At 46.6% G+C, this 26,804-nt stretch overlaps 1 protein-coding gene and 1 long non-coding RNA gene across 3 annotated transcripts in view; one reads left to right on the forward strand and one right to left on the reverse strand.

Annotated features, from left to right (window-relative positions):
- Positions 1-17,936, reverse strand: part of STK24 (serine/threonine kinase 24) — a 145,171-nt gene extending 127,235 nt beyond the window's left edge. The window contains exon 1 of the mRNA XM_086330354.1: positions 17,697-17,936. The gene's annotated coding sequence lies outside the window, so the exon portion shown is untranslated. The remainder of the gene's footprint in view (positions 1-17,696) is intronic.
- Positions 17,937-21,625: 3,689 nt separating this feature from the next.
- LOC147361987 (uncharacterized) lies at positions 21,626-26,396 on the forward strand. 2 transcript variants are annotated; one of them, XR_015138430.1, is made up of 3 exons: positions 21,626-23,655; positions 24,852-24,957; positions 25,994-26,396. It is a non-coding gene; the product is annotated as an uncharacterized LOC147361987 (long non-coding RNA). The 2 variants fall into 2 exon arrangements; XR_015138429.1 differs by lacking the exon at positions 21,626-23,655 and adding an exon at positions 23,776-24,723.
- Positions 26,397-26,804: the final 408 nt, after the last annotated feature.

Here is a 26,804-nt window from a genome sequence, read left to right on the forward strand (position 1 = left end):
GAGTGTGTAAGAGCTGGCCCCCAAGAATTCTCCAGGCAAGACTACCAGAGTGGATAGCCTCTCCCTTCTCCAGAGGATCTTCTCAAGGCAGGGATTGAACCTGGGTCTCCTGCATTGCAGGCAGACTCTTTACTGTCTGAGCCACCAGGGAAGCCCAATTTCAACCTAACTTAAACCAACTTGAACTGAATTATTTCTGATTTTGAAACTTAAAAGTTTTAACATTCATTATTTGTTCTGATGACTAAAGTAACTCAGGGGATTTCCCTGGTGGTCTGGGAGCTAAAACTCCGAGCTCTCAATGCAGGGGGTGAGGGCCAGCTTTGATCCCTGGTCGGGGAACTAGATCCCATATGCCACAACTAAGAGCCAAATAAATAATTATTTGCTTCAGCCAAAATAAATAATTAAATATTAGAAAATAAAGTAACTCAGGCCCCCCAAAATTGAAAAATTCATAAGAAAAATAGTAGCTGCTCTGAATGTTCCAGTGTACATACATGTTCAACATTTGGGTTGTTTCATCTTTTGGCTATTGTGAACAATTGGTTCATGAGTGTCTGTTTACATCTCTGCTTTCAACTCTTTTGGGTGTATTCTTAGAAGAAAAATTGCTGAATCACATGCTAATTCCATGTTTCATTTCTGAGGAGCCACCAGACTATTTTCCACAGTGGCTACAACCATTCTACATTCCCACCAGCAATGCATAAGTGTTCCAATTTCTCAATGACTTTATTAGCACTTGCTATTTTCAATTTTCTCCATAATAGCATACTCATATTCTAATAGATAGGGCCTCTCTCATAGCTCAGTCAGTAAAGAATCTGCCTGCAATGTGGAAGACCAGGGTTCGATCCTGGGGTTGGGAAGATCCTCTGAAGAAGGAAATGGCAACCCACTACAGTATTCTTGCCTAAAGAATCCCATGGACAGAGGAGCCTGGCAGGCTATAGTCCATAGGGTTGTATGAGTCGGACACGACTTAGCAATTAAACCACCACCATTCTAATAGATACAAGTATGACCTCATCTTAACTTTACATTTGGAAAGATCCTATTTTCCAATAAGGTCACATCCTGAGGTTACAGGAAAGACATGAATTTGGAGGCATGGGGTTGTGTACTCTTTTCAATCCTATCTGGAGAAGGAAATGGCAACCCACTCCAGTATTCTTGCCTGGAAAATTCCATGGACAGAGGAACCTGGTAGGCTACGGTCCATGGGGTCGCAGAGAGTGGGACACAACTGAGTGACTTCACCTTCAACCCTACACATGTGGTAAAGAGGATTTCCCACAGGCAGAGTGGGATTTAAGAGTACAATTCCCAGAAATCAAATTTACTAGAGACAGGCTGTGATATATAACTCTGAGTGTGAATGAGGAATGATGGAGGTTAAACTAAAGGAAATGAAAACTAATGTTTCCCTCATCTTAGTGGCTGAATTGCTGCCCACTGTAGGAGAAAACAGTGTTAAATTAACTGGACTGATAAATGGATTTTTAGTTTGCAGGCAATGTATCATGGGTTTAAGATGGTAAATGACAAAGCCATTCTGAGAAAAATAATTTAGCAGATGGAAGCCAAGAGAAAGGCATTGATAGGCTAATCATCTCTTTTAATCTATAAAGTGTGTTTTCGGACATGAGAGGTAACTTTAAATGTAGAGCAAGAAGATGCTCATTGCCCCACCAGAGCCTTTGTGTATACAACCTCTTCAGTAACGCTTGACAAGAGCACAGAACTAGGGTGCTGCCTTTTAAGGACCCTGAGAAACTTCATCCCTTGGCAGTGTGCTCTCACAGTTTACCCCGCAACCATTACAGATGTTTTTGGTTGGATTAATGCCACTGAATTGATGCATTCGAATTGTGGGGCTGGAGAAGACTCTCGAGAGTCCCTTGGACTACAAGGAGATCCAACCGGTTAATCCTAAAGGAAATCAACCCTGAATATTCATTGGAAGGACTGATGTTGAAGCTGAAACCCCAATACTTTGGCCACCTGATGTGAAGAGCTGACTCACTGGAAAAGACCCTGATGCTGGGAAATATTGAGGGCAGGAGGAGAAGGGGACGACAGAGGATGAGATGGTTGGATGGCATCACCAACTCAATGAACATGAGTTTGGGTAAACTCCGGAAGTTGGTGATGGACAGGGAGGCCTGGAATGCTGAGGTTCATGGGGTCGCAAAGAGTCGGAGACCACTGAGTGACTGAACTGAACTGAAGAGTGGAGAAATATATTCTAGTGGCTTAATCAATAATGAGTTAATTAACAGGTGAATAATTAGGTAGCTAATTAGGGGTGCGGATTCTGGAACGATTGGCTGACTTTAGTCACAACCTCAGGCTCAGATCCAGTGTCCTATTTGACAGGGACCAGTGAAAAGAACCGTATGCACTCTCCTAGCCCTACATGGCATTTGGGGAGGATTAAATAAAGTGACATTCTTGAGGGTTTTATCTCAGGTCCTTCTCATTCCTCATTCGCTGACAGGCCCCCGCCACCTCTCACAGACATTCCATGGGTACCTGCAGGTGGCTGTCTTCATCCTAGACTGCTATGCTCAATTCAGACCCTAATGCCCAGCTGACCACCAGCCACCTTCACTTGGCACCTCACAGCCATCACATGCCACTTTCAGAACTGAACTCATCATCTTTCGCCATCAGCCCTGGCCTCCTTCTCTTCTCTGTCTCAGGGAATAACAATGACACCCCGCCCACCTGGCTGCTCCACGGGTAACCTGGGAGGCATCATGCCTCTCCTTTCTCCTTCACCCACGACAGGTCATCAGACACTCACCGAATTCTCAACTGAGATTCTCTCCTTGACTAGACTCTACCCAGGCTCCTCTGAGTCCTCTCCTTGGTCAGGCCTCAATGTTGGCCCATAGTTCAGTTCAGTTGCTCAGTCGTGTCTGACTCTTTGCGACCCCATGGCCTGCAGCCTGCCAGGCCTCCTTGTCCATCACCAGCTCCCTGAGTTCACTCAAACTCATGTCCATCAAGTCAGTTATGCCATCCAACCATCTCATCCTCTGTCATCCCCTTCTCCTGCCTTCAATCTTTCCCAGCATAAAGGTCTTTTCAAATGAGTCAGCTCTTCCCATCAGGTGGCCAAAGTGCTGGAGTTGCAGTTTCAGCATCAGTCCTTCCAATGAATATTCAGGACTGATTTCCTTCAGGATGGACTGGTTGGATCTCCTTGCTGTCTAAGGGACTCTCAAGAGTCTTCTCCAACACCACAGTTCAAAAGCATCAATTCTTCAGCGCTCAGCTTTCTTTATAGTCCAACTCTCATATCCATACATGACTACTGGAAAAACCATAGCTTTGACTAGATGGACCTTTGTTGGCAAAGTAATGTCTCTGCTTAAAAGACATTACAAAAAGCAGAAAAATTTGGCCCATAAGACTTGGTCAAATGTTAGCAAGGTTTCTAGCATTTTAAGATCACATCCCTAGGGTGGCCCCAGCTTCCTTAAAGTGTCTTCTGAGAAAACTCAAGGCTGCCCAGGGAAGTGCCTGTTGCAGCCACGCCTGAAGACGGGACCCTGCTCCCAGCCTCTGTGGGAGGGGATGAGCCTAACTTACCAAACCCAGATGGCTTCACATGTACCCACCCTGTTTTCTGTTTTTTGCAATTTTTCACTTCCCTGACTCTTCTCAAGTCCCTACCATTCCCCACCCCTCCCCCCTCCATTTTCCTTTTAAAATACCCAGTCACCTCTGCGCAGATCAGAATGAACCCTGGGAGTTTCCTCTTCTGCCAGCAGTTAACTGAATAAGATCTGTTTCCACCACTTTACTGTCTGGCTATGTTTCTCTCTAACACCCTCTGGGCTCTTCTCAGCATCTCTCAGTTCCATCCACATCTTTCCAACCCTTCGCTTCAGTCCTGACCACCATCGACTCTCCCACATTCTTGCAGCAGTTTCTGGAGATGTTCAGCCCCCAGTCTTTCTGAACAGAGCACATTTGATCTGTGCCCCTCCCCTGCCCCTACTCAAAGCCCTCAAAGATGGCTTCCCTCAGGACACCATTTGAACTCTCTGAAATGGTCACAGTAATCACCACTGATCACCAAACGAACAAACTCAAGGAGTTTGGTAAGGAAGCAGAGTGCTTTGGGACAGGATGGCCTGTCCTCCTCCTCCCTGTCTGCGGCGGGGCTTCCCACCTTGCCCCTCTGTCCCTTCCGGTCTCCCCATCCTTCCACGTGGGTTCAGCCTTGCAGGTCCCTCTCTTTGAGATTCTCTTGGCGTAAGATCCCAGGTCTCAGGAAGAAAGAGGCAGCAGGAAGGAAGTAGGAGGCTTTTGTGTTCCTTGTTGACCCTTTTGTTAACTATTCTTTTTGGCCACGCCTTAGGGCTTGTGGGATCTAAGTTCCCTAAGTCTGACCAGGGATCAAACCCATGCACCATTCAGTGGGAGCGTAAAGTCCTAACCACTGAATCACCAGGGAAGTCCCTCTCTTGTTTACTTCTTCACACAACATTGTTGGCACACAGCCCCACTCCCTGTTGCAAGGTCTAACCCTAACAATCACCTTGTGAGGTAGGTTTTATTCTTCTTTCCATTTTTCAGGTGAGAAAGCAGGCTTGGAGAACTTAGAAGACCAACGCCAAGTCCCCCGGTCAGTGCAAAGCAGGGCCAAAGCAAGTCTTGTATACCCAGGTCAAGACTTTCCTCTACTTCACCAGCCCCCCTTTCTAGGACACGGCCTTTCTGCTTCTTTTGTATAAATTTCACCAATTCTATTTTCTTCTGCATTTTTACCTCTTGGAAGCAAGCTCATTGGAAAAGACCCTTATGCCAGGAAAGATTGAGGGCAGGAGGAGAAGGGGGTGGGTGACAGAGAATGAGATGCTTGCGTGGCATCACCAAATCAATGGACATGAGTCTGAGCAAACTCCAGCAGATAGTGAAGGACAGGGAAGCCTGGTGTGCTGCAGTTCATGGGGTCACAAAGAGTTAGACATGACTTAGCGAAATGAAAAATAACAACAAGCAAGGAAAGTACTTCTTCTCCTTCTGGTTTCCTGTCTCAGCTTTCCCGTACTCTTCTCTCTGTTCTGTATCCAGCGGGGAGAATGGATGATTTATCACTGAAGCTTTATCTTGTTTGAACACACAACTGTGAATTTATTTTCTCAAACAAGTAATTTACCCAAATGACTCCAAAATGAGCCATACAGTAAGACACAGACTGAAGATTTTGTTTCTGCTCTTATTCTCCATCTTTCCCTACCCTCTCTTCCCCACCGATAAGCACTTTCAGTATTTTTCCTGTTTATTTTTCTAGAGTTTCTTTACGCAGTACAAGTACCAATACCCTTACTTATGTGTGTGTGCGTGCAGCTAAGTCACTTTAGTTGTGTCTGACTCTTTGCGACCCTATGGGCTGTGGCCCACCAGGCTCCTCTGTCCATGGGATTCTCCAGACAAAAATACTGGAGTGGGTTGCCATGCCCTCCTCCAGGAGATCTCCCCGAATCAGGGATCGAACCCGAGTCTCTTAAGTCTCCTGCATTGGCAGGCAGATTCCTTACCACTAGTGCCACCTGGAAAGCCCCATCCTTCCTTATACCCTTCGCCTTTTGTACAAAACAAGCATACGCTACACACCATTCTGCATCTTGTCTTTCTTTTTTCACTTAACAATAATGTATATTGGAAATCATCCACTATCGGGGCATAGAAAGTTCCTTCACTCTTTTTTATAGCTACAGAGCAGCTCAATAAATGGATATATTCCATGATTTATTCCGTTTGTCCCCTAGTGATGGAATTTGGCTAGTTTCCATTCTTTGGCTACTATAAAAAATGCTGTAAGGAATGACCTTGAGTATGCTGCATTTTGCCCAGAATAAATATGTCTGAGTCAAAGGAAATATTTATAGTGCTAAGTCTTCTAATATGCATTCCCTCTAGCAGTAAATGAGTGTGCCGGGGAAACAATTTGTGTTGTTGAACTTTGACATTTTTGCCAGGCCTACAGATAAACAGGGGTATATTGCTGTAGCTTTAGTATGCATTTTGCTTATGTGTAAGGGTGACCATTGGAGAAGGAAATGGCAACTCACTCCAATATTCTTGCCTGGAAAATCCCATGGGCAGAGTCGTCTGGCTGGCTACAGTCCATAGGGTTGCAAAGAGTCAGACATGACTGAAGTGACTTAGCAAGGGTGACCATCTATTTATATTTTTAAGTTATTTGTATTTATTTTAATGTATACTCTGTTCATATTCTTAGCTCTTTCAGGAAGCAGGTGTTTTGGTCTTGTTACTGACACCAAAGAGCTTTTTCTATATTAGGGTGACTAGTGCTTTGTGATATGTGTCATATAAATACTTTCTCTAACTCTGTCATCTGTCTTTTGAATTTGCTTATGATTCTTTTGGCCATGCAAAAGGTGTTTTTAAAAAAATTAACATAAAATACAACTGACCTCTTTTCTTGGTGTACAGTTCTTTTTTTTAATTTAAATTTATTTATTTTAATTAGACGCTAATTACTTTATAATATTGTATTGGTTTTGCCATACATCAACATGAATCCGCCACGGGTGTACACGTGTTCCCCATCCTGAACCCCTCTCCCACCTCCCTCCCCATACCATCCCTCTGGGTCATCCCAGTGCACCAGCCCCAAGCTTCCTGTATCCTATATCGAACCTGGACTGGCGATTCGTTTCTTATATGATATTATACATGTTTCAGTGCCATTCTCCCAGTGTACAGTTCTATACACGCATAGATTCATATAGCCGCCACCACCGCAATCAAGACACAGAACAATTCCATCACCCCACAGACTTCCTGGTGCCATTCCTGTGTAGCCATGTCTTCCCCACCCCCTGGAAACCACTGATATGCCTTCCTTTCACTAGAGTTTTTTCTTTCCAAGAATATTTTATAAATGGAATCATTCTGTGTGGAGCTTGTTTTAGCATCATGCCTCTGAGATTCATTCAAAGTGTGTTTATATCCTTAGCTCATTCCTTTTGGCTGCTGAGGCCGCTGTACGGACGTACCACAGTTGGTTTATCCATTCACCAAGGACATTTGAATAGTTTCCAGTTTTTGACAGTTATGAACAGAGCTGAACAAACATTCATGTAAGAGTTTTGGATGTGCTGCTGGTCCTAAATCGCTTCAGTCGTGTCCGACTCTGTGCGACCCCATAGACGGCAACCCACCAGGCTCCTCCGTCCCTGGGATTCTCCAGGCAAGAACACTGGAGTGGGTTGCCATTTCCTTCTCCAACGCGTGACACGGTAAATTCCCAGGAGTGGACTTTTTGGGTTGTACGTTTGACTTTATAAAAAGCTGCAGATTGTTTTCCAGAGTGACTGATGATTGCGCATTCCCAGCAGTACAGTTGCTCCTCCTCTTCCTCTGCAGTTGGTGTCGGTAGGATGTTTTTTGTTCTGTTTTTTTTTTTGGTTTGGCCACACCCTGTGGCTTGGAGGCTCTTAGTTCCCCAGCCAGGGCAGGGATCTAACCTATGCCCGCTATAGTGGAAATGAAGTCTTAACTGCTAGACCATCAGGGAAATCCTGATAATATTTTTTATTTAAGCTATTAAATAGCTAGTGGTATCTCATTGCAGTTTTAATTTGCATTTCCCTAACAATTTGATGCTTATTTCCCAACGTCCTCTTGGGTGAGCGTCTGTTCAAATCTGTTGCCTATTTTTGCATTAGGTTGTTTCTGACTTTTCAGTTCAGAGTGCTCTTCATATACGCTACATATAATCCATTGTTGGATATGTGATTTGAAAATATTTTGCCCCGGGGTCTGGCTGGTCTTTTCCTTAATATAATCTTTGTAAATCAAAATTCTTTGTGCTTTACACAAAGTTGTATAATTTTGATGAGGTCTGCTTAATCATTTTGTCATTTATTTATCATGTTTTGGCATCCTGCCTAAGAGTTCTGCTTAACCTAAGTTCACGAAGACTTTCTCCTACGATATCTGGTTATACGTTCAGATCTATGATCCACTCTGAGTTTATTTTTTATAAAAGATATAAGATTTAGGTCCAGGCTCATTTTGTGTGCGTTGATATTCAGTTGCTCCAAAGCTACTAAAGCAAAGTCATTGAAATGACTATTCATTCTCCACTGACTTGCCTTGCATCTTTCTCAAAAATCAGTTGGCCATATTCATTTGGCCCTATTTCTAGCTGCTCTGTTCTGTTCCATTGATCAATATGACTCTCCCTTGCAGACCACACTGTCTTGATTACTGTAGCTTTATAATACGTTCTTTAAATGAGGGGAATGATTCGTCTGAATTTTTCTTTTTCAAAATCATTCTGCCCATTCTTGTTCCTTTGCCTCCCCATGTGTATTTTAGAATAAGCTCCCCTGTACCTAGAAAAATGTCCTGCTGGGATTAGAGCTATGTTAAATTTGTAGGTCAATTTGGGGAGAAAAGACATCTTAATTATACTGAGTCTTTCCTGTCCATCAACTCTCCATCAATTTAAACCTCCTTTAATTGCTTTCAGCATTAATGTTTTGTAGTTTTCAGCATACAGATGCTATACACATTTTATAGATTTACCATTTCGAGTAAGCTATTGTAAATAACATGTGTGTGTTTTTAAAAATTTCAGTATATGGTTTATTGCTAGTATGTAGAGATGACTGATTTTCACATTGATCTTTTATTCTGCAACCTATTAAACTCACTTTAATAGGAGGGTCTTTTTTTTGTTTGGTTTGGTTTGTTTTGTTTCCTTGAGATTTTCTGTGTAGACAATCGTCTCATCTGTGCAGAGAAACCATCTGGGTCCCTTTTCAATCTGTGTGCCCTTTCTTTCTCTGCTTTGCCTTACTGCGCTGCCCAGGGCTTCGAGTGAGACATTGAATAAAATGAAGAAGCCTTTGTGGGCTTTTTTGTTTTATTGGCCAAGCCTGCGTTTATCAATCTTATATGAATTTTGGATTTTGATAAATGATAAGAAGACTTTCTACTGAAAATTATTTTATAACTCTCTTTCCCCCCCATTTTTGGAAAAAAGATGCCAGGGCAGCTGTAAGGGCTAGATGACAGAATAAAAGAGATTTAAAGAAGCAATTTGGTAGTCTGTGTATTTCTTTTCATGATGTCTGAGAACTGCAGTACAAGAACTTGAGGTTCTTTAAGACTACTCTTCAATTAATGAACTCTTTTCTTTGTCACACTCCACTCTGACACTGAACCATGGGGGTGAGAGCTCTTTGTCATATTACCAAGGATCCTAAGAGCATCCACAGTTTTAACACGAGTCTGTTTACTAATGCAAAGCGAGATAAAATTCCAGTGGCATGACAAATTTGAGTCTGATTTCAAGAATGGCCAATAAACATTTGAAAAGACTCTCATTCTTATTAGACATCACGAAAGCACATTAAATCTCTAATGTGACACTATTATAAACTCAACACAATGGCTAAAATGAAAGAAGACAAAAATATAATGAGGACTAGTCTGGCTGTGGAAAAACTCGTCTGGCTACGTTCATTCATACAGTGCTGTTGGGAGTGTAAATTGGCACAATCACTTAGGAAAATCGGTAATATTTACCAACTGTTACCGTACATCTCCCCTGACCCACCAATTGCAGTCTTAGGCAGGTGTCCAAGACAAATGCATACACGTGTCTGATAAAAGACATGTACAAGAATATTCATAGTAGCACTACTGGAATAATCCCAAATTGGAAGCTGTCCAACTCTCCATCAACAGAAGAACAAAGAAATTATGGCATATTCACACTGTTGTATATAAAACGAGATTCACTGAGAATGAATCCACTTTAACTACATACAACAACAGGCTTGAATCTCACAAACTTAATGTCAAGTGAGAGAAGCCAGACACTAAAGAATATATATTGTATGAGTCTATTTATATGAAGTTCAAAATAAGCAAAAGTGACCAGTGGCGCTAGGAAGCACGATAGTAGATCACCTTAGGTGGGGAAAGAGTGGGATTCTGATAGCGTTCTGTTTCTTAAAATGAGTGCTATTACCTGGAATACTATTTCTGTATGCCAGAATTTTTTTTAATGATAAAATTTCCCAAGTGGGAGATTATTGGTCCAAAGGATATAATGTTTTTTAGATTCTCAATATATACTTGGTAGGTGTGACATTTTTCAAATTAAGAAATCAAGGCTAACAGAATGTTAAGCAATTCATGTAGGGTTTGTTGTTTAATTGCTAAGTCGTGTCCAACTCTTTTGCAACCCCATGGACTGTAGTCCACCAGGCTCCTCAGTCCATGGGATTTCCTAGGCAAGAACATTGGAGTGGGTTGCCATTCTCTTTTCCAGGGGATCTTCCTGACCCAGCCATCAAGCCCAAGTCTCCTGCACTGCAGGCAGATTCTTCAACCCTGAGCCACTGGGAGCTCATAAATTGTATAGGTCAGATTCAACTCGTACTAGGATTTCCAGTGGTTAAGAGACAGTGCTTTCCCTGCTGTGGACCTGGGATTGATTCCTACTCAGGGAACTAAGATCCCACAAGTCGAACCACGTGGCCAAAAAAAAATTTTTTTGAATAAAGGGACTCTCACAATTCAAAACAAGAAAGCAGATTAAACTCTTATTTTTATGAAATGCCACAAACTCAGAACCCTAATCCTTGTGGTGTGGGAACCTAAATTAAATCCTTTGTGAAAATCAGCTGTGTGCAAGCTTCCTTATGATGCCATGCTTCTGCTTTGACGGGTCATTCCCCTCAGTAAACTTTTACGGGTATGCAGGAGGGACGGGGTGGCTGAAGTCATCAGCTTTCGTCAGGGAATCAGGATGCCTGCCGGTAACTCTCCGTGTTATCTTGGCAGAATGGCTATCATGACTGGGCCACAGTTAGCTTATCTGTAAAGTGAACACTCTGAATGACTCCTAAGGTCCTTTCTGGTTTAAAGTCCTGTCGTTAAAGTAGAGTGATTACACATCTGGGGAATCAAGGCCGAAACTGTCTTCCTGGACACCCTCCACTAAATATTATGCCACAGCTGAAATGATTGCTGCAAATGTACATGCTCTGCTTTACATTTTCTTTAAAATATCTTCAGAGACCAAAAGAACAACTCATATATGTCAACCCCACAAATGTTCATTTAGAAGGTGGTGTTGAGAACTTAAGAGTATAGTGTGTAGGGAAAACATGTCTTTGTATAGTTGAGAACTAGAAGGAAAGTGAAAAATGAAAGCCTTGGACTTGGCGGGATGACCTAAGAGGGTTTTTTTTCTTTTCGATTCCTCTCAGTGTTGTTTGTACAATGCCAACATTGACAACAAAAATACTACTTTCTAAGATGCTGGTGATGAATTCTGGCTTTGAGAACTTTGCCTGGAGGACTTTTTAAAAGTAAAACCTTATTCTTTAAAAAAAAAAAATTCAAGATCCTGGTTTGAGTCAGAGTGAATATACGTAATGGATTCAGAAAGCCTTCAGGGGAGCTCTGAAATTGGCCAGAACCTACGAAATGAAAGAGCAGGTTTCTGTATTAGCATATTTATCTTATTAGCATATTTAATGACTGGCTGCATAAATCAGTTTCTGAGAGGGAGGGGCAGGGGACCAGACCAGCTAAACCCTCTGGTTCAGGATATTCTTTCTCCAACACTCCCCTCCCTCCAATCTCACCCTCTCTCTGCACCCACCTGAAATCAGAGACAATTAGTGTCAGCTGTTTTCTCTCCCTGACTTCTTTGTATGATTCAAAGCAGAGTTGCCTTTCTATCTGTGGTTCTCAACCAGGGGTGGTTGGCTTCCACCTTCACCCCAGGGGATATGTTCCGAAGTCTGAAGATACTTTTGGTTGTCACAAAGGAGGAAGATTCCTGCTGTCTAGTGGGCAGAGGTCAGGGATGCTGCTGAACACCCTCCAGTGCCCAAGACAACCCCCACACCCACCACAGCAAAGAATGACCCAGCCCCAAATGTCAATGATGCCAAGGTTCAGAAACCTTGCCTTAGGGATGAAAGAAGTGAAGATGGATTTCTTGACCTAGTCCCTCATGGCAAGCTGTCATTTGCAAAGGACACAAAAAGTAAGTAAGGGGTCATGACCAGGCCTGCGGTTCTGCCTCAGTGACATCATCAGCTCCTGGAAATCTGATATCCAGAAGCTTTGCCTGGATGAAGACCGACCTCACCAGTCGCCTGGGTTGGCAGGGGTTGGCCCCGGCCCTGATGCGATGCCTGTGACATACATTCCTACCGGCTCAAGGGGCCTTCATGCCAACCGCCCTTTCTGTAAAGCCTGTTTCTCGCCACGGCAAGTTCCTGTCCAACCAGTTTCTCAAGCCTGGCAGCCGAGCCCTCATATTTCCAAATCTCCTCTCCCTTAGTGATGTGAGCTCAAAGGCACAAGAGAACACAGGGACCAGGAAGCCCAGGACTAGGTGAAGGGGAAATTGGCCAAGAAGAGAAGCTATCAGAAATGTCATAAAACCACCAAGTCATATGAGGAAGTACAACCAGAACCGGCACAGGCTGCACCCAAAGGCTGACCGGGAAACAACAGTTCTGGGAGCTTGGCTTAGGGAGCCGGCGCACAGCACTGAAGAGGGAAGGACAGGGAAGGGAATCGGTCAGAGAGCTGGAACCAGTGGAGAAGCCTTCATGGATAGGATAAAACAGTCTCGAGAGTGAAGAACAGAAACTTATCACATGAACCACGGTTTGGTGGAAATACTTCTTACAGCATCTGGCTTCTCTCACTTTAATTTTGTATTCACTGTGCAACTCTGACCTCAGTGAGGTTTTCTGAGGTCATAGTTTTCTGTTGACTGGCTGAAATGAAGACATGCCTGTTTTTAATTGTAATTTAATAAATGAGCATTTTGGTTTTGTGGAGTCTGGCCGCTTCACCCTCGGGTGAGTCTGAATTTCGGGACCTGAAATGCTAAGGATCCTGGAAACAGAGCTGGAGGCCCTGGGGAACTTCATGGCCACAGATGAGGGACCGTCTTGCTTCTGGGGGAGGCTTTTGGTTGACAGCACTGATGGAGGGGAGACTGACCACAAGGCTGCAGAACTGCCAGGTTACTTGGCTCTCCCTCTGCCACGAGGGCTTCCCTTGTGGCTCAGCTGGTAAAGAATCCGCCTGCAATGCAGGAGACCTGGATTCAATCCCTGGGTTGGGAGGATCCCCTGGAGAAGGGAAAGGCTTCCCACTCCAGTATTCTGGCCTGGAGAATTCCATGGACTGTTTAGTCCATGGGGTCGCAAAGAGTTGGACACGACTGAGCGACTTTCACTCGTTCCCATGGGGGCTTCCCCAGTGGCTCAGCAGTAAAGAATCTGCCTGTAATGCAGGAGACATAGGAGACACAGGTTCAATCCCTGGGTCAGGATCATCCTCTGGAGGAGGGCATGACAATCCAGTCCAGTATTCTTGCCAGGAAAATCCCATGGGCAGAGGTCCATGGGGTTGCAAAGAGTCAGACATGACTGAACATGCTCTGCCATGAGCTTCTTTTCCTTCCATCAACCCAGCTGAGGATATTTGTTGTTTAGTCGCTCAGTCACGTCCGACTCTTTGGAACCCCACAGACTGCAGCACGCCAGGCTTCCCTGTCCTTCACCATCGCCTGGAGCTTGCTCAAACTCATGTTCATTGAGTTGATGATACCATCCAACCACTTCATCCTCTGTCGTCCCCTTCTCCTCCTGCCTTCAATCTTTTCCAGCATCAGCATCTTTTCAAGTGAGTCAGCTCTTCCCATCAGGTGGCCAAAGTACTGGAGTTTCAGCTTCAGCATCAGTCCTTCCAACGAATATTTAAGACTGATTTCCCTTAGGATTGACTGATTTGATCTCCTTGCTGTCCAAGGAACTCTCAAGAGTCTTCTCCAACACCACAGTTCGAAAGCATCAATTCTTTGGCTCTCAGCCTTCTTTATGGTCCAACTCTCACATCCATACATGACTACTGGAAAAACCATAACTTTGACTAGACGGACCTTTGTTGGTAAAATAATGTCTCTGCTTTCTAATATGCTGTCTAGGTTTGTCATAGCTTTTCTTCCGAGGAGCAAGTGTCTTTTAATTTCATGGTTGCAGTCACTGTCTGCAGTGATTTTGGAGCCCAAGAAAATAAATTTTGGAGCTGAGGACATAATCTTATTAATTAACCCAGATAATGAGGGATAAGGAAAAGAGAGGGCCTTTTAAACCCAGAGGTGTGGGACAGATGGATGAGCAGGTCAGTGGGCATGAAAGGTTTTCACTGCATTAAACTCAACAAGAAGTCTTGAGAAGTCGTCACAGACAATGTGGTTAACAGAGCAGGGCCACATGAGGCAAGGAAAGCACCGTGTCTCAGAGTCATGCAGGGCCACATACTGAGCCCTGGCCACTCCCTCACTCTCCCAACCCCTCTCCTGGTGGTTTGGGGTCTTCTTCCAGTGGTTTGCTTCTAGAAGTACCACTGTCTTAAGTCTCCTGTTCCAGACTCAGACTTTGTCCAGTAGGTTGAGCTCAGATTCTGCTCAAACTCCGGGTCTGGCTTCTCCACTCTGGACCTTGGCTTGGCTTAGTCACACCCAGACCTGCCTGGACAGCTTACTCAGATTCAACTGAAAGGTTCTATCAGAGGTAAATGACTGTGCACCCCCTTAGCTGAATGGTGTATTCCTGCACCCCTTATCTGAGATCAGATCAACCGCAGACAGAGTTTGAGCTGGTCAGCCAGGAAAAGACACCCATGTAAAGAACCCACCTGCCAATATAGGAGACATAAGAGATGCAGGTTCGATCCCTGGGTTGGGAAGATCCCCTGGAGGAGGGCATGGCCACCCACTCCAGTCTTCTTGCCTGGAGAATCCTCATGGACAAAGGAGCCTGGAGGCTACAGTACATGGGGTCACAAAGAGTCAGACACAACTGAAGTGACTCAGCACACAGCACCATGACAAGTGAACATCAGGACCCATGGAACTCTGTGGAGGCCAAGTTACAGTCGTGAAGCCTGTGAGGCAACCAGGAAAGGTGTTTGTGGGGAGCACTTCCACGAACAGGTGAAACAGAACAGGGACACACGTGATGCCAAGAGGGCGTTTCTCAAAGATGACGCCATCGGAAGTATCTAGATCTCCTACATCTGCTGGATCAGAATAACTGAGGCCAGAGCTCGGGAGCCTGAGTTTGATCCAAGTCATCCTGGTGGTTCTTATGGACTCCAAAGAGAACCATGGCGGAAAGAACTGTATGCCTAGGACACAGAGCTGCAACCAGGACGCGCGTCAAGTTTAGGGGGGTTCTTGCTGGATTTCTTTTACCCCACACTTTTTGCTACTGCTACTTCACAATGAAAAGTGAAGTATTTTTACTTTTATGATGAAAAATAAAATAGAAATAAAACCAAACTAAATTAAAAGATTTAAAATATATAAGTAGAAAGGAAGAAAGAGGAATTGGATGGAGGCCTAGAGATAGGGACAGAGGTAGGCAGCCACCGAATAGCCCAGGTGAGAGACGATGAAGACAGGGCTGATGCAGTGCAGGTACAGAAGGACCAGACCTTTAGACCTAGACTTAGAAAGCCCTGGTTTGAGTTTGTGAAATCTGAATGCAATCATTACTGGCATCACTGCCCACTTTCCATATGCCAGTTACTATTCCCAGGGCTTTCCATACGTCATCTCATCCTATTATCACAGAAACATTTGGGGATAGATACCCTGTTTATTTAACTTATATGCAGAGTACATCATGAGAAACGCTGGACTGGAAGAAACACAAGCTGGAATCAAGATTGCCGGGAGAAATATCAATAACCTCAGATATGCAGATGACACCACCCTTATGGCAGAAAGTGAAGAGGAACTCAAAAGCCTCTTGATGAAAGTGAAAGTGGAGAGTGAAAAAGTTGGCTTAAAGCTCAACATTCAGAAAACGAAGATCATGGCATCCGGTCCCACCACTTCATGGGAAATAGATGGGGAAACAGTGGAAACAGTGTCAGACTTTATTTTTCTGGGCTCCAAAATCACTACAGATGGTGACTGCAGCCATGAAATGAAAAGACGCTTACTCTTCTGAAGGAAAGTTATGACCAACCTAGATAGCATATTGAAAAGCAGAGACATTACTTTGCCAACAAAGGTTCGTCTAGTCAAGGCTATGGTTTTTCCTGTGGTCATGTATGGATGTGAGAGTTGGACTGTGAAGAAGGCTGAGCGTCGAAGAATTGATGCTTTTGAACTGTGGTGTTGGAGAAGACTCTTGAAAGTCCCTTGGAGTGCAAGGAGATCCAACCAGTCCATTCTGAAGGAGATCAGCCCTGGGATTTCTTTGGAAGGAATGATGCTGAAGCTGAAACTCCAGTACTTTGGCCACCTCATGCGAAGAGTTGACTCATTGGAAAAGACTCTGATGCTGGGAGGGATTGGGGGCAGGAGGAGAAGAGGACGACAGAGGATGAGATGGCTGGATGGTATCACGGACTCGATGGACATGAGTCTGAGTGAACTCCAGGAGTTGGTGATGGACAGGGAGGCCTGGTGTGCTGCAGTTCATGGGGTCGCAAAGAGTCAGACCCAACTGAGTGACTGATCTGATCTGACTATGATCACCCCAATTTTTCAAACAAGGAAAGTGAGAAACAGAGAGGTTAAGTAACTTGCCCAAAGACACACAGCTAGCAAGCGACAGAGCTGATAAATAAGTATGAATGTGCTTCGTTTAGTACTCTGCTCTGTATAATGTCAGCAAACAGCTTTTCTCTTTCTTTTTCTTTTTTAAGTGGCCAAGTATTCCCTTTAATCAGTAGGAAAACTTCCGATCCTTCCCCATGACTTCAAACATTGTCTGTTCCCCAAAGGGTCAACCCTCACTGAGATCAGCACCACCGGAGACAGACTCTGAACTGGACCGGCTGGGAAATACCATCCCCACCCGGACCAGTCCGTACGGCCACAGGAAAGCCCTGTAGAGACCAGCATCTTCACACCACCTCTGCCTTGTGACTCGGAGGTGTTACCTGCACTTCCCTGAGCTGGCTCATTACCCAGAGTGTGGGTTTCAGTGTCAGGACACCTGGGCTCCAGTCCCAGCCCTGCCACCTGCCGGCTGTGGGATCACGGGCGACTCACTCACCCACTGGCCCTGCTGCCCACTGGCCAAACATTGGGCGGCTTTGCAAAGCCCTGCAGGTGATTCCAAAGTGCCACCGGCATGGAGCAGCTTTGGTTTGCCTCTCCAAGCTTTTTGTTTCTTATATTCCTTAAAATGGGAGTAACCCTTCACAAGCAAAACTTCTTGAGTACTGATTAGGCATTTTCTCATTGAGTCACCAGAAAAAGTTCACAAATCCAGAACTATTTATCCCCTAGTTCAGACTGCTTGCTCAGTGGCAGAGCTGAGACCCCAACCCAAGTGGTCAGACTCTAGGCACAATTCTTTTCACTGCCTGCCATCTCTCCATCAGCAGTTTCAAATACGGTTGTTCTGCAGATCAACCAAGACACTCCTAGTATAGTGCCTAGCATGTTAGTCAATAAATGGAAAAACTGAATTGTTAACTTGAGACGAAATTTATTCTAACCTACACCTTTCAAGATGTCTTGGATTCCACAACCCCACCCTCTGCTGCCCAAAGCACAGAAGGCATCAAGTTCCTTTTCTGTGATTATTTGATGCATAAAAATAAAAATCAGGATCCTTACTTACCCGCAGTCCTGGATTTCCCAGACCAACTTCGCTCGGCCACAGTCTGTACCGAGGGGATCCTCTGGGGCCGCTACAATACAGTCTGTTTTCTGGAGTCGAGGCAATGATGGCCTTCCATCCAGGGCATAGCTTGTGCTGTATCGCCTCTGTCTTCGTGAGGATCTTTAGGTAATCTTTTGACTGTTGTGTTTGGATAGCCTGACGACATACTGATGCATTCCAGGGGTTATGGTCACGGCTTGCCGGCCCAGTGGGCTGGCTGAGGGCTGTGCCTTCTTCTGGGGACACTCTGGATCACGAGGAGGTGTGTGAAGGGCCCAGCATGTCAGCAAAGCTTTCCTTAGAACCCACTGCCCACGTTCCCTGTGTCAGGATCACCTGTGGGGCTTCTTAAAGCATCCAAGGGCTCCACACCCAGAGCTTCTGATGGAGCTCAGCTGTGCATTTCAGCGCTCAGGTCACGTTGATGCTGCTGGTCCAGGGACCACTCTGGGTTCCAGACACAGCTACCATATCACCTGGGCCTTATGAGGCTGATTCCTGGAGATTCCGACAGTGACCCTGAGGCCACCTGGTGCCTGCCCTGGATCCAGAACTCCTTCTCTCTTTGGTCGCACGCAGCGAGAGGTCCACGAGGAGGCGCCTGAGGTGGTGATGTTGGGCGGAGCCAGGACCAGGGGTCTAGAACTTCCGCTTGTTGGATCAGACGACATCCAGGGCTGAACAGGGATGGTCTGCAATTAAGGAAGCCTTGCATGCCAGGAGTGAAGAGCAAAGTCCAGAAGAAACACAAGGCTCCACCATCAAGAAAGTCTTTATTTATTTTTTGGGTCTTAGTTATGGCACGTAGGATCTTCGGTCTTCACTGTGGCGTGTGGGATCTGGTTCCCTGACCAGGGATGGAACCTGGGCCCCCTGCACGGGGAGCTGAAGAAGAGTCAGAAAATGACAATGCACTCTGCTTCAGACTGGGAGGGACTCAGAGTCCCAGGAAGCAACCCTGCCAAAGCCACATGAAAATGTCCATGTGATGGATGCATGCTCGTTACCTAAAAATTCTTGTTTGCCGAGTAAGGTAAGAAATTGATCTTGAGAAACCATTTTGGTAGAAAACGTCAGATGTCGCTGGCTTTTACCCACCGGAGACGGTGAGTGCACAGCTCCTCTGGCTGATCTAGAGTTGCCCCACTGCCTTAGATTGGCTGGTTCTGCCCCATCTCGGGGAGTGTCACCTTCATTCATTTTGAAATTCCACTTTGCTCTTCTGCACTATGATGAGGAGCAAGCAAGATGACAAAGTTGAGGTCAGGAATGGCTGTTTTCCCCTAGAACACAGGGGAGCACTGGCAGGGCCCTGAGCCTCTCCTAAGCTCCTCCATCCATCATTCAGGCTCTCGTTGACATTTCCAGACCAAATGAGGACACATTGCTTTAAATGAAAAAGGAATGTGACCTAACCTAGGAGTTAAAAGTTTTTAGTAAGAAAAAATGTTGTACCCTGCTTCGTCATAATAAAAAAAAAAGTTTTCAACTAATTGCTCTTCAGTTGGTAAATTATTTTTATTGGAGCATCTTCATACCATGGGGCCAATGCACGTGCTCCAAAATGCAGCGGTACCCAGGTCAGAGAGGCCTCGTTTCCTCTCCCGAGCGCCTCTAATGAAAAGAACACCGGAATGAGAATGTTGAGCAGTTTCTGCTGGTTAGCACATTTTTGTTTCGTCTTTCATGTGCTTGCTTCTAAATGGAGTCTTAATTGCATTGAACACTGTATTGAACCTTGGCGAAAATAAGGTTCAGTAATAGACAAGAAGTATTAAGATGAGTAAGCACAAAAATGGAATGGGAAGTGAAAAAAATCCCAGGGTGATGGCTGACAGTTAAAAATGAGAAAGGCCGAGGCGACTCCCAGAGCTGATAATCCTCTTCAGTGTAGTAATTATGCTAAAAGGGGTTTGGAATATAATGGTGGAGACAGGGGAGCTTGATAATGCTCCATGCTCTCTTCTGAAGGCTTTCTGAAAACATTATTCTGAACTCAAAAAAGGTCCATAAAGTGGAATTCAGAGCCTTCACCAGGCTGAATGGTCACATGGATATCATTTGAGAACATTCTCAGACCAAGCGAACATGACTGCAGTCACCACCCAACTGGGAAGGCTCTGTGTCCGTTTGGGGCCACATTTTGATGACAAGATCAAGTCTAAACACTCCTCTGACCCAGGGGCCTCAGCACACAGATGCTTTGTAGATTCCTTTCTTTTCCCTGGTGGCTCACACGGTATAGAGTCTGCCTGCAATGCAGGAAACCTGGGTTCGATCCCTGGGTCAGGAAGATCCCCTGTGGGAGGAAATGGCAATCCACTCCAGTATTCTTGCCTGGAGAATCCCACAGACAGAGCAGCCTGGCAGGCTACAGTCCATGAGGTCACAAAGAGTCAGACACAACTGAGCGACTTCACTTTCTTTTCATCCCAGTGCTTTCATTCTGTAACGTCTACAGGATGTCTATGGATAGTAACAAAACCAAAACCAAACCAACATGAGAACAATCCTGGAGTTAGCTAGGACATTTAGTGTCCCATCTAGTCTCTGATGGGTGCAGATACTTTGGGGCCTGCTCAGGGAGGCTTCTTTATAACTCCCGGAACATTCGATATGGCTGAGTTGACATTCTCAAAAATACGGGAAAATCAGCTTTAAGGCAATAAGAGTGTTTTTCCTGAGGCTTTAGCATAAAGGATGAAGGCAGGGGAGGGGACACCTCCTCTGAATACTTTCATGGAAAGTTATTCTACTTTGTGGAGGAAGAGCTGGAAAAGCACATGAAACTCTATTCCACAAGGTTTAATTCACTATGTCAATAGGGAAACTAATTCATTCTTTTCTGAAGGTGGTGGTTGGGCTGCCTGTGTTCTGTATCTGATCATTGCTATCACCAGCCATCAGATTACCCCAAGCAGTGGCCAAGCATAATCCCGCTGATGCTGTTACGGTCTTTCATAGCATTCTCCTTCCCGCCCCCAGCCTGTACTGCCACCTCCCACACTGCCTACAGCTCCACAGGGTGACTTCCAGGGGGAATTTTGTGTGCTTTCCAAAGAAGATGGGCCAGAAAGTCACTTCCCCTGAAACTCCAAAATGATGCCCACAGATTTGATGGCTCAGTAACCAGAGCACCGACACTGGGGAGATGATTCCAAAACAAGTGAAAACCACCCCAGACCTCCATCTGATCATGTCTCCCCGCCCTCCATCCCTGGGGTGGGCAGGCTGGGATGATGTGGCTGGTCCATGGGGGAGGGTAGTGAGGATTCTGGAAAGAAGATCTTCAGGCCCAAGTTGGCACATGGCAAAATATCTTTTATAGCCTCTGCCTGTGGTGACCACGGACGATGTCCCTGGTCCTCAAAAGCATCTCTAGCCCCCTGGATGCATCAGAGGCACCTACCCTGGAAGAAGAGGCGGATACTGCCCTGACTCACTCTACCCATCCCCCACACTGGAAGGAGACTTCTCTCTTCAGAAACTTGAGCAGCTGGTCTGACCTTTGTGGAAATAAAGAGCAACTAAATGGGTGTCCCTGATGGCTCAGACGGTACAGAATCCACCTGCAATGCAGGAGACCTAGGTTCCATCCCTGGGTTGGGAAGAACCCCCTGGAGAAGGGAATAGCTACCCACTCCAGTATTCTGGCCTGGAGACTTCCATGGACTGTGTAGTCCAAGGGGTTGCAAAGAGCAACTTTCACTGAAACTGAAACGAGAAAGGGGGAGGCTATCAAGTCAGCTCTTGCTGTAGCAAGGGAGACAGCAGCCAACACTTGCCTTTGGCAGAGACTCAAGGGCAGGCAGACGGGTGGGAAAGATTTTGAGAACAGGGAAGGCTCCTCCCTGATTGGAGGCTGCTGGCCGTGGGAAGCTGGGGGCGGGCCAGTAGGAGCGGAGCTCCTATGTGATTGGTTGGGGGCCACGTTTGGCTTTCTCCGGTTGGCTGCGAGTTGGAAGTGAGAACAAAAATTAGGGAAGCTGGCAGTTGTTAAGCGAGTCTCGGCCATTTTTTTTTTTTTCCGCCCAATTGCTAGAATGATTATTGCTTCCTGGACTGGTTGCTAGAGTTACTGACCTGACCTCCAGAAGTCTGACGTACACAGCTGGCTGGCTTCCTGGACTGCACATAAATGTCCTAACAGACCCCTCCCCACGGTGCCCCTTCTCCCCACATTTACACGCCTAACTCTCAAACAACTGTTTTCTTAACCCATCTCTCTTCAGTCCTCACCTCCTCCTGGCAAAGCTTCATTAAGTGTGAAGTCTCCGTGGACATTTGCAAAAAGCAACCCGGTTAAGGTGTGACGCACCCCGCAGCGCCTTCCCAGGTGCTTCTGCCTCTAAAGACGCTGAATAAAGCTCATTCAGCTGCAACTCCTGAGAGTCCTGGGCTGACTCAGGGCAAGAATGCTGGTAGTAAAGGAGGGGAGTATCTTGGGTCAGGTAATTATGTCCTGTGCAGCGGAAGGGCCTCTTTGATTTCACTGTTTTGCTCAGAGGACAGCCACAGCCAAGGGCAGGCTGCACAGGGACGAGGTAGCAAGGGATCTGGTGCCACGTGGAGTGACACAATTCCTAGGACTTTCACCGGCCACCTGGCCTCTCAGGTGGGAGATGGACTCAAAACACGTGGGCCATCGGCAACCATCTTGGGACATTTACAAAATTCCGTTCCTGTAGACGTAGGCTCAATATTTTGATGCTCACAGAGCATGTTCTGCCTACAATTCAAAACCCACAAGTAAGAAATTCAGCAGCTGGGGGCTTCCCTGGTGGCCCCTGGGCTTCCCTGGTAGCTCAGTCGGTAAAGAATCTGCCTGCAGTGTATTAGACTCAGGTTTGATCCCCGGGTTGGGAAGATACCCTGGAGAAGGAAATGGCAACCCACTCCAGCATTCTTGATTGGAAAATCCTATGGACAGAGGAGCCTGGCGAGCTACAGTTCATGGGGTCACAAGAATCAGACACGACTTAGGGACTAAACCACCACTGCCAGTGGGTAGGAATCCACCTGCCAATGCAGGAGACTGCGTTTTGTCCCTGATCTGGGAAGATTCCACGTGCCAAGGAGCATGTGGAACTAAGCCCATGCACCACATCTACTGAGCCTGTGAGCTAGAGACCAAAAACTGCAACTGCTGAGCCCACGTGCCGCAACTGCTGAAGCCCCAGAACCGGGGCTCCACCACAAGAGCAGCCACCACAACGAGAGACCCATGCACCGCAACCAGAGAGCAGCTCCCGCTCGCCACAGAGAAAAGCCCCAACACAGCAATGAAGACCCAGCACAGCCAAAAATAAATAAATCAATCTTAAAAAAAAATCAGCAGCTGAAAACTTTGGGAGAGAAGCCGCAGACCGCTGGGCCTGGACTGCCTTCGTCGGGTCAATAGGAGGATTCGTGTCTCTGCCTGTCCCTGACATGAGATTCATTCCCGGTGCTGTGCAAAGTGTGGGGAAGAGATTGAAAACAAAATCTGCTCCTAAGGCCGAAAACCTCTCCATGATGGTAGAAGAGAAAGAAAACGGTTTGACTATTGAGCAAGCGTTAAACCAGAATGTGATGGGTATGGCAGGCAGTCTGCTGAAGGGATGCAGACAGGAAGTAGCCTCGTTCTTAGGCTGCTCAGTGGGTACATGAATTACATCTGCAGGTTTCACAACGAGGAGTCAGATGACAGTTCGGGCCCATCTTCTCCCCGGGCACTGGGAGCCAAGGCCTTATCTCCTCTGACTTTGCAAAGGGACAGCTCCAGGCCCTGGAGGAAACGATTGTGTCGTAAGACTGGCAAGTGGCTTCCTTGACCATTAAAACGATTTACCCAAGTTTGAAAGGACAGAGAAAAAGAAATTCTGAAAGAAAAGGGGGAGGTTGGAGAAGGCTTTTTCCCCGCTTTCAGCTACAAGCAGTAAGCCTCTATTCTTAACTTATACTTGCCCTTACAAAAGCCACCCCTGTCAGACAAAGGCAAATATTCTATGCTATCACTTAGATGGGGGCTTCTGAGGTGGTTCTGTGGTAAAGAATCTGCCTGGCAATGCAGGAGACCTGGGTTCGATCCCTGGGTTGGGAGTGACAACCCACTCCAGTATTCTTGCCTGGGAAATCCGATGGACAGAGAAGCCTGGCAGGCTACAGTTCATAAGAGTCGTAAAGAGTCGGACAGGAGTGAGCGACTGAACATTCAAGGAGACACCACTTATGTGTAATCTAAAAAAATAAATGTACACAAAAGAGACAGAGAGAAACTAGTGGTTATCGGTAGGGAGTGGGAAGGGGGAGGGGCAAGATGGGGAAGGGGATTAAGGGACAGAAACCACTGTGAATAAACCAGGTTAGCACCGAGGGTATGTTGTACAGCACAGGGAACAGCCGTTGTTTAGCAGTAACTTTAAATGGGAGTATAATTATAAAAACACTGAATCGGAATGTTGTACACCTGGCACTAATATAATATTGTGAATCAACTATACCTTAATTAAAAAAAACAAAAAACCACCCACACCTGACTCGGGAGTCGGGGACTCCTGGTTCAGAGGGACCAGCCTGGCGAGGACACGGCAGGCGGAGAAACCCGCGGGTGTGGGTGCGGTTTCCACCTTCGGATGAGCTGCACCCCCCACCCCGTCCCCTGCAGTCAAAGAGATGGCAGGGGGCTCCGCGGTCCTGGCGAGAGAAACCCTCGGGGCAAAGCGGGGATTCACTGGGGGGGGGCTTCTGTCTCCGTTCCTTGCCCCCCACGCAGCCTTTACGCCCTCCCCACCCCCACCCTCGGCCAGGCTCACGCTTTTCTCTCTGATCCTGACTCACAAGCTAAGGTTTCTATAATGGAAAACGAGAGGGGAAAAAAAAAAAAAAAAACGAGCGTCAGGTGATGAGTCAGAGCCATTCAACAGCAATTTAAGACGCTCTGCTGGAAGGACTGCCGCTGGGGCTGCAGCGGGAAGCAAAGGAGAACGCGAGCTGCCGGAACACGGTGGGGTGGGGTGGGGTGGGTGGGGGGAAGGGGGAGGGGAGGGAGAGGGGGAGGGGAGGGAGAGGGGGAGGGGAGGGAGAGGGGGGCGGGAGCCTGAAGCACACAGGTTTTCTCCCCTTCCCTACTAGGAGTCTCTTCGCAACCTACCACCCCTCCGGAAATGCCAACCCCCCACCCGGAGCCCGCCTCCCTCCAGCCTCCTGCTTTCCTAAAACCTCCCCCAGGAGCCCCCAGGTGGGTTTCTAGCAAAGCAATCAGAGCTCAAGAAAAGATCTCCAGTAAATCATAAGGTCAAACTCTCCGTCTTCAGATTGGTCCTGGCCCGATGTCCTTAGGCAGGTGATTGCTGGTCTGACCTTCAATAAAATGTGGCCACCTGCTGCCATTGACTGGACATCCAGTCATTCCTGCACTCATTCATTCTTTCTACAAAAATGGGGTGATGGTCAGCTTTGTGAAGGGTATTGCTCAGATGGTGTGGATATAGGACAGATGCTGCCTCTGTGTGTTCCTAGAGAGAACAGATATTTGGAGCTGTGTGTGTGGGGGGTGGGGTGGGGGGGTCAGAGCCATCCAGCCCCCAGAGAGGCTTGAGTGGGGCCCCAGGAGTCACCTGGGCCTTCCAAAGTAGCGCTAGTGGTAAAGAATCCACCTGCCAATGCAGGAGACACAGAGGCGTGGGTTTGATCCCTCGGTCAGGAAGATCCCCTGGAGAAGGAAATGGCAACCCACTCCAGTATTCTTGCCTGGAGAATGCCATGGACAGAGGAGCCTGGTGGGCTGCAGTCCACAAGGTCACAGAGTCGGACCTTAGTCCGGCTGAGCACAGCAGGAGTCACCTGGCATGTGGTCTAATCCTGCTACACCTCACTGTCCTGAAGAAGGTTCAGTAGAGAGACCAGAAAAGCTTTCTTGTAATATACCCAATAGCAGAGAAGCCTGCGAGGGTGGCTTAGCCCTGGCTCTTGGCGCAAATCTGTGATCAGCTGTGCAGTCAGGGGCACCTTCTTCGTCTTTTCAGGCTCCCCGACCTCAGGTGCCTAGATTCCCATTAACTCTAGTCGGCCAGGTGATGCAGGTGATACAAGGAATGCTGTTCACATTTATCGTTATCCCTGAATACTTACTCCCGAATACGAGTAGGCATCTGTAGTGGAGCAGGACTCCATGGGGCCTTCCTGGGAAGACCCCTTCCGCATATCCCCTGCCCCTCTCTGAACTATCTAGGTAATAACAGGATGTGATGCACATTTTCTGAGTTGTTTTGCAGGTGCTAATATGGAAGACGTTAACTACTTGATGACCAGGAGCATGAAGCCCCCAGACCTACTGGCTCCTAAGGATTGATCATGATAACCCCTGTGACCCCGCCCTATGACCTCACCATCAACCAATCAGAGAACAGTACATGAACTGGAACTCCCCTTCCTCACCTTCCCTGTGAAAAGGCTTGCCTGAACCTCTTGGGGGGAGTTTGGGGGGGTTGATCACAAGCTGCCTTGGACTCCTTGCTTGGTGCCCTGCAAACAATGCTGCACTTTCCTTCACCAACACTGTGTCAGTAGATTGGCTTGACTGCTCGAGGGCAAGCAGATCCAGGTTTGGTTCAATAACCCATCACTGTGTAATAAAGTATCCTTCTCAGAGCACTGAGAAGGTCTCAGTCTGCAGGACTGCTTCAGTGAACTTGCATCATTTCCACGGATCAATCTCTAGGTTCAGGTGTTAAAAGAATAAATAAATCTTTACCTCTGTCACTTGCCACTGGAGAAGAAAGGAAGCTTAATACTTGGTGACAGCATTATCAGCATCAGTACCTTGTCCTGCAAAGGCGGTGCTAGTGGTAAAGAACCTGCCTGCCAATGCGGGAGATGTAAGAAATGCGGGTTCAATTCCTGGGTGGGAAAGATCCACTGGAGGAGGGCATGGCAACCCACTCCAGTATTCTTGCCTGGAGAATCCCATGGACAGAGAAGCCTGGCGGGCTATGGTTCACAGGGTCACAAAGAGTCGGATGTGACTAAATCGACTGAGCACACAGAACCTGCAAAACTCAGCCAAAGAAATCTTGCTCCCCCCAC

The sequence above is a fragment of the Bos grunniens genome, chromosome 12 (assembly GCF_055505025.1).
Source record: "Bos grunniens cultivar Pamir isolate PY7600 chromosome 12, Bosgru_T2T1.0, whole genome shotgun sequence".
Classification (NCBI taxonomy): domain Eukaryota; kingdom Metazoa; phylum Chordata; class Mammalia; order Artiodactyla; family Bovidae; genus Bos; species Bos grunniens.